The following is a 7,931-nucleotide window of genomic DNA, read 5'->3' on the forward strand; positions in this document are numbered from 1 at the left end:
CAACTAAAGAAACCTGCTCCATGGACCAGAAGACCCGAGAGTCCCCCAGCAAGGAAAGGAAAAGTCACACAGACGCGTTTAGAGCTGTAGTTATTGCAAACTACAAGAAGACACTAAGAATCAAGAGAAGCCCACATGAAGATTACAATGAACTGAACGATTACCTGCATAGCACAGCACATCTAGGAAACAACATCTGGTATCAACACATGAAAGAAGGAGATCAGAAGGAGAATGCTTTGTTTGCGCACTTCTACCGTACAACATGGGGAAACCAAAGATCTTCGTGGCTGTAGAAATTGATCTCTCGGCAGCACACTGTTTGTCACACGTAGCATTTTCAACACAAGAGGACAGTTTATGGGAAGGGATGCCTCATTGATATGGGCAACTGAAACAAATTACCCCGATGAAGATGATTACGTTCAGGACATTAAGACAAGAAATAGAGCTCGCACTAGGAATCGCGTGATCAGGTATGAAAAGCCAGGAGGTAAATGGGCAGGAATAAGATGGGAAATCAACCCAAGACTGAACATCCAAGGAAAAACTCCAGAAGAAGCTCACATTTGGAAGAACCTTGGCCAGATGCAGATTTGGAGAACAGTGGGAAGTAGGACTGGTGATCTGCTGAGCTTGGATGGTCCTTGGAGCCTGCAAGGAGGCAATAGAAAACTCACAAAATTACTGACATGGGTCGAAGACAGAGGAGGACCCTTGCAGATAGTGCCACTGGAAAGCCCAAAATTGTGCTTCAGGAACAATGGCACGAGGGAGATGTGAGAGAATCAGAACTGCAGACACATTTTTGAAGCTCCAGGAATGACTCACGGACCGCAGTAATTATGTAATTATGGATCATTACTGGGCGTGTGGATCCACATCATACATCCGACTGCCGAAAAACTGGGGAGGCATATGCACAATAGTGAACATCCACGTTCCCGCACTAGTGATCCTGAAAGGCGACCTGAATATTTGACAGTTTCCCAAAGACAGATGCCCACCTGAGGAAAAGGAGATCTGCGGGACTGACAAAACGAGTGAAGAGATAAAATTATTTTTCTGCCAAATCAGAAGAAGCAGTTCATGTAATCGCATATGAACACAGGCTTTTCAGTCTCACCTCATTAGTGTTCGCAACAATCCTCATGCCAAGATTCCAAGTTGTTGCAAACACTAAATGGTTGCAAATCACCAGATGGGAGTTATTGCAGACCATCAACACTACCATAAAATGATTCAATGCTATTACGGAAGAACTAAGAGCAATCCGACTAATGACCCTCCAGAACAGATATGTACTGGACATGATCATAGCGATGGATGGAGGTGTTTGCGCAAAGATCAGAGAATCATGATGCACGTTTGTTCCTTCACATGACGAAGAAAATTGAACTTTAAAAGAAGCCATAAGTATGCCTACAAACCTACAGAACCAGATGATCGATGAAAGGGACGATTTGGAACACTATTCGCATGGGTCCCACAATGGATGGCAAACATATTCAAGTTTCTAGGAGCCCTGCTATTGATGATACTGCTAGGAGTTTGTGTCATTAAGATAATAATCTCACAATGCCATAAAACTGCGAAGAAAGCCATAGGGATGAAGATAATGATCTATGTCAAACCAGGGTGGAAGCCCAGAGACCTGACTGATAAAGAAATAAGAGACTTTGTAAAGGCCAGCGAATATGCACCGAAAGGAACCAAGTTTGTGTATCTCAGGAAATGTAGAAATGATGTAGGAAAATGCATCTATTGCAGTCCAAATGGACAGTGCCAGCTAATGACCTGGAACAAAGACAAACATGTAAAACCAGCAGGAAGTTTGAAAGGAGTGATAAAAATATGGACTCCAAAGAAACACACATTCACACCATCATGTACAAACCCAGAAGACGAAGAAGTGGATACACAAGAACCAAGTAAAAAAGAAGTGGTTGATGAAACGACCAGAGGGGGGAGTGTAGAGGAGGTCCCAGATATGGCCTGCACTCCAGCCGCTCATTTTGAAATACCAGGATCATACTCGTCGAGATATGTGACGTATGAGGAGCAAATAAACCAACAGAAAGCAGCACTAGGGCTCTGCCCAGCGCCCATCAGAAGAGCAATACCTGTTAAAGTGCCAATAACCAGACAACCATGGGCAGCACGGTACCCATTGACACAACCATACCAGCAGCTGACACGAAATGAAGACTACTTACAAACTGTCCCCGAAGAGACCCAAAGGGCCTTAACTGAAGGCGAATGTTGATAAGACAAGGGCCCGGACAGAGGTTCAGATGAATGAAACAACAATCAAAAGATGACACGCAAAGATGAAATTTAAGGAATAATGATGTAATGGACTTATAAGGAGAAACAATGCTGAACTGTAAAGAAACGTAACCATAAAACAGGATGAAGATAGGCAACTAGCTAACGCCTGCAAATAAGCTTGGAACGCAAGAAGCTAAGGAAACGGTACTGCTTGCTATGCTTAGTAGAAGAATAGAGCGGCGAGCGCCAACTATATATCTACTTCAAAGAAGCACATTATACAAGTGCGAATCATTTAACAAAAGCAGAATTAACCCAGGGTGGTAGGAGTCAAACAGGCCAGGATTCATATACCAGCACAAAGCCAGATGAAAAGAGAGGAATCGAAACTCAGCAAGGAGCAGCTCAGGCACGGGAATTCGAGGTCACCCAAGGAAGGAAGGAGAGCGGCAATGGCGAAGAATCGAAACTTAAGAGCATAGCAGCCTGCCCCGTGAAGGTCGAGATAAGGAGGCCCAGGCAGGTGGCAAGGCTAAAGGAAGAATCAAATATGCAAATAGGGGGAAAATGAAGCAGATTCACTGTGTACTGACACATGACCAGCCAAGCGCGAAGAGGTACAAACGTCTGATGTTATCCAAAACCAGATGATGCCATAAACTTCTCCTTATAAGAAGCTACAGTTTCAAGGCCATCCTCAGCCAACTAATTGACACATAGCCCTAAAGTACTGATTGATGGAAGGGAGGCAGGGTGAATCTTGCGGCATCCTGCATCTGGGTGTCCATTCTGCAATGCTGCTAATTAAAGTGGAGATTTATGCCTAGGGGTGTAACCCACCCAATCACAATGGACCAAATAGTCAAGGGTCCTATAGCTAGTAGAACCAATGAGACGTCGTACTTTAGTGACGTCTATCACAAGTGATGTAGAGGGATGGGCTTAGACGCCCACCCGATAAGAGTTATCCAATCCTCACACTGTTACGATATACAGATATAGCACCTATACTTAAGTTATCTTTTTAACCAATAGAATTGCATGACAAACTTTTGAGTGTTACACGTCAATGAAGATGAGAATTTGCTTTAACTATTGCTGTCTGAATGAAGAATTGGGGCGTTGAAGCGAGCAGGGCAGCGTTTCCTAATGGCCAATGACCATTGGCAAATGTTCTGTGATTGGGCCCTTTCACTTGCACGGGCCTGGTCATGATAATAGCTTCAGTGCCTGGATATTGGACGGCGATGGGGATTGGATAATAGAAGTCCAATTACCTGGGTTTATGCGGGCACTACTCGGCCATGGTGTGAATATCTAGAATGTATTAAGAACAAAACTTTAGGGTACGCCATTGAATGGGCTTTTAAATGCATTGCCTAGTATATATAGGGTACCAACGGGCGTAATAGGTTTTTTCATAGTTGGCATTTTTAACTTGAGCACTTTTGGTCAAGACTGACCAATTACATTCCCATATACATGTATATGGGTATGTGGGAGAACGGGGGTGGGTGGAATTAAGGGGTCTGGGGTGGGCTAGAGGAGACAATGGGGGGGGGATCCCCCACTTAACATAGTAAAATGATGTTTATGAAAACTCGTAGAGCCACCAACGACTGGCATATGTTGTGACTACCAGAGCATATCATGTGGCTACCTGACACGTGTTGGCACTCCCTGTGCGTTTCATGGCAGTGGCTGGTGAATTGTGTGAGCGCATGGGGCTATGATTTCGAAGCCAATACATCAGCCAAAACTATATGGCTTTGCCAATTCTTGTTTTTTTTTTTTTTATGGTGGGGGCATGAATAATTTATTTAAAACACCACGCAAACATTTTTGAAAGACTTCTTTCACCCATGCAAATTAAAAATGGCCCCACAAAACGAATTTGGATCCCTCACAGCTTGTGAGAATTAGATATACGACAGTAGCTCAGATTTTCAAATTAGCTAACAAAAACTAAACCAGTTTAAGTTCATTCAAAAGTGTGCCCTTTGCAAATGGCCCCATAATCCGACTTTTCTTTTGGAGAATAGAGTTCCTTGGTTCTCTGCTTAACATTAGCGTGGTGCATTGGACACAGTGTGAAAAAAAGAATTACACATCATGTCCTTGACATTGCTGTGAATAAGCTGTACGGTTTCAATGTTGTACACATTACAATATGTTGCATTAATATGACTATGTAAACAGGATGAACCGCACCACCGACAAATACAAAATATAGATTAAATCTGCTGCAGCATCAGAATCGGAGATCAATTACCTCCTGTCCACGTTTGCCTTGCACACTGGTACAGTGTCTCTCAATCAATTGAATAAGCTAGTTTTACATCATTCATTTTGTTCCCTCTTTAGAAGCAAAAATGCATATGATTAAAAAAACATGTAAGGTTCTAGACATAAAGCAACTCCAAAAAAACAGAAGACAGTAACAATTGGACACAACATTCATAAAAGCATTTGAAAAAACAAACATATGTAAATTCCGTCTTAAAATATGCATTTGATACACCTGTGCTCCATAATGCACAGAAACAGCACAATGCTGATTTTGAGTGTCTAGCAGGAAAACAATAGTTATTCTGTCAATTGTGTTCCGCCATGGAGGTGTCTTTGCCAGTTTCCAGGAGCATTTCGATGGCTTGAGGTATTTTTTCTTTACTCACACCAGCACCAGCTTATCAGAATGGCTTGTCTGGTGGCTATTTGTGGTCAGTCCGAAATGTCAGAATCTGCCGAACCTGGATCAATCCCTAGTGCATTGGAACTCGTAGTTGGCTTGTCATGCAGATCTTCTGCCTGTTCTTGCTGCTGTTGCTGCTTTTCGAAGAAGGCTTGTCGTCTCCTGCGCAGCTCTTCTGAAGTCAACAATTCAGGCGCATTGCCACTAGATGTCTGTGGAATATTGTCTGGCGTAAGCTGAGGAAAATCCAACTGAAGACCCCCTTGGATACTAAGCTGAATAGCCCTGCGCCGATCTGCTTCTTCATCTTCCATGTCAATCTCCTGTCTACTCAGAGCAAGTGCTTTCTGCAGATTCTCCTCATCTTCATCTAGTGCATTGGTTTCACTGTAGGTGACACAGGTTTCTGTTGCTTGGTCCGTGTCAGTCTGTTGTAACCTCTCGTCTGATGATTGTGCTATCTCTTCCCCAATCAACTTTGGTCGTTGTGCCTGTTGTACTCTAATCATCTGCAACAATTGGTCGGCCTCACAATCGGGGAGGGTACCCTTAATAACAAATATAGAATAACCTTCCTGTTGTAACTGGGCCAGGAAAAGTGCAAGATATGTATCCGATATTAACTCTGGTCCCGTCAAGAGAGAGTTCAAGTTAAACCACTGCTTTCCAATCTTTCGAACAGTAAACCAGTGCTCCTTATAGTTGCAAATGAATGCTCTTTCATCTATAGGGCTGATCTGCAGGCTTTGATATTCCTGGCTGTTTAACAGCAATAGTTCCAAACCCCACACTTCCAGTGCATTGCTGATCACCTGAATTGAGAAGAAGCCGCTGTCATCCATATTTCCAGACGGTTGCTGCATAAATATGCGGTACTCTTCACTGGTGAGTCCTCCTTCAGCCATCCGCATCCTTTCTTCCTCATCAAGCTGATGTGCAATAGAAGACAATTCCACAGGACTAAAATACTCTCCTTGTAGCAAATTATTCAAGAAGTGCTGTGCACACAATGATCCTTCCTGCTGTTATTTGAAACACAGAAACAATCGATGAGTTTCTCATGAAACACGGCCTCCATGTTTGTTTCTTTCGAGCACTGACACCCGTCATCCCTCACGTGACCCAGTGTTGCTCCAATCATTCAAGTCCGCCAATTCTTGTTTAATACAATATTTATGCCACAGAATGAGCAGACCACCGAGTTTTCAAACTACCCGACCCAAAACACACTGGGATATAGGGCTTAATGTTCATCAGTCCCTTCTGCATGTTTCTGTTTTATTAAGGCTTCCCTCTCCCTTGCACCAGCCTGTTTTTCCTCTTCCTTTCTGATACGCATGTCTTGGACCCTTCCTACTCAGAAAGATAAGTATATTACAAGGATCATACTTCTTGCCGTTATCTTTTGCAGCCAGGCTTCTCTGCAGATCATGGTGAGAGCAGAGTAGACAGTGAGCTAGGGCAGCAGGTGGAAGGAGGAGTCCCTTATCCATGGCCCATTACAGCAAGGTAGAGGTGAGCAGGTCTGGGCACCGGCCCCATCACCAAAGTACTCAGAGCAGAGCGGCTTTCCTTTCCCATGACAGGTAGTATAAGAGGGTGGATGCAAGGTCAGGCTCAACATGAAGGTACGCTCCGGGATCCTGCTGCGAGCGCACGGGAGGTTCTGCCAGTCAAATAAATAGGGACAGTTCCGGAACCTCAGGCTACCAGTGTATTGTGTTGTAACTAGAGCCCCGTGGCAGGGCTCATTCCAGGTCACATGATTGTGATCCAAAGTGATCACAGCAAATGACCGGCAGGGACGGCTTTAATCACGTGTAAGTGCCCAATAAAATGGCTGAACGGTCTCCCACTCGGCAGTTACTCATCTACTAATGGGGTCTGTGTGTTGTGTGTGGACGTTCTGATTAGCTCTGGGCCACATCCCGTAACACATTGGAGCTTGCACAGCCCAGTACATTTACAGAGAAGCGCCACAACACTGAGGCAGTTCCTCCTACTGCCCCCAGAGTCCCTTCCCAGGGGAAGAGCAGCAAGACCCTACAGCTGACCTACTTTACTGTGGAGGAAATACTTTTTCAGCACTGACTGAGCAGACACTCCTCCATCCTCATGCGAAGGAACAAAGGCCCACTGAACCTGTATAGCCCCCCTGAGAAGAAGGCCAACAACCTTTAGTAATAACAACTGACAGAAGCACTGCAACCCATCAGCTAGGCGCTGCACTTGCCAGAGTCCGATCCAACGGCCAAGAAGAAGACAACCTGTTTGTGGTGTATGGTATTGAAGACCCAAACACACTTCCTATTCCCAATGGACTGCAGTCGCCTCACCTTAAGCATTAGAAGAGATTGTTGCGATGGTCTTTCCCCCATTTTATATTGAGATGATACCCTCTAATGGGGTTTGAGACTGAATTTCCTCCATTGCCTTCATTCCAATCTGATGAAGCCACAGTGGTGGACCTAACCGACAAAAAGAATGAGGTGGCATTGAAGTGTTCCTTTTTGGCATCAAACTTTTCAAATCAGACCCAGATCTTATGCAGCCAACAATACTTAATCCCTTTTCAGAGACATTAGCCATGTTTTTCTGCAGACTCAAGAGGGCCCAACTGGTCTGCTGTCCAGCATGGAACTTCAGTCAAATTTGTTATCAGATGTGAAGTTTGATGCGTTGGGTTACTTGGCTTTCTTTGCTGGGTTATCGTTAGCAGCCTGTAGACATCTGTGGATGAGATCCTGGAAGATGGGTGCATCCCAGAAAGTGCTCCTTCTATTACATTTCTTTGCCTCCAGGATATTTGGCCAACAAATGGAGGAGCCCATGAAGTGGTCTGCAGAGGAACATAAAATCATCCTTCCTATGCGTCCAACTCCTCGCAGGACATTTGTCAGGACAGGAGGCCGAGAGCTTCCCACAGTACACAGGGCAGGCATCCCATTTGAGGTAGGGCGCGTTGCAG

The 7,931-nt window shown here is 44.5% G+C and overlaps 1 pseudogene; it reads right to left on the bottom strand.

Annotated features, from left to right (window-relative positions):
- Positions 1-4,140: 4,140 nt before the first annotated feature.
- Positions 4,141-6,037, bottom strand: LOC138491112 (ataxin-3 pseudogene; annotated as a pseudogene).
- Positions 6,038-7,931: the final 1,894 nt, after the last annotated feature.

The sequence above is a fragment of the Ambystoma mexicanum genome, chromosome 10 (genome assembly GCF_040938575.1).
Source record: "Ambystoma mexicanum isolate Mex_15411 chromosome 10, UKY_AmexF1_1, whole genome shotgun sequence".
Classification (NCBI taxonomy): domain Eukaryota; kingdom Metazoa; phylum Chordata; class Amphibia; order Caudata; family Ambystomatidae; genus Ambystoma; species Ambystoma mexicanum.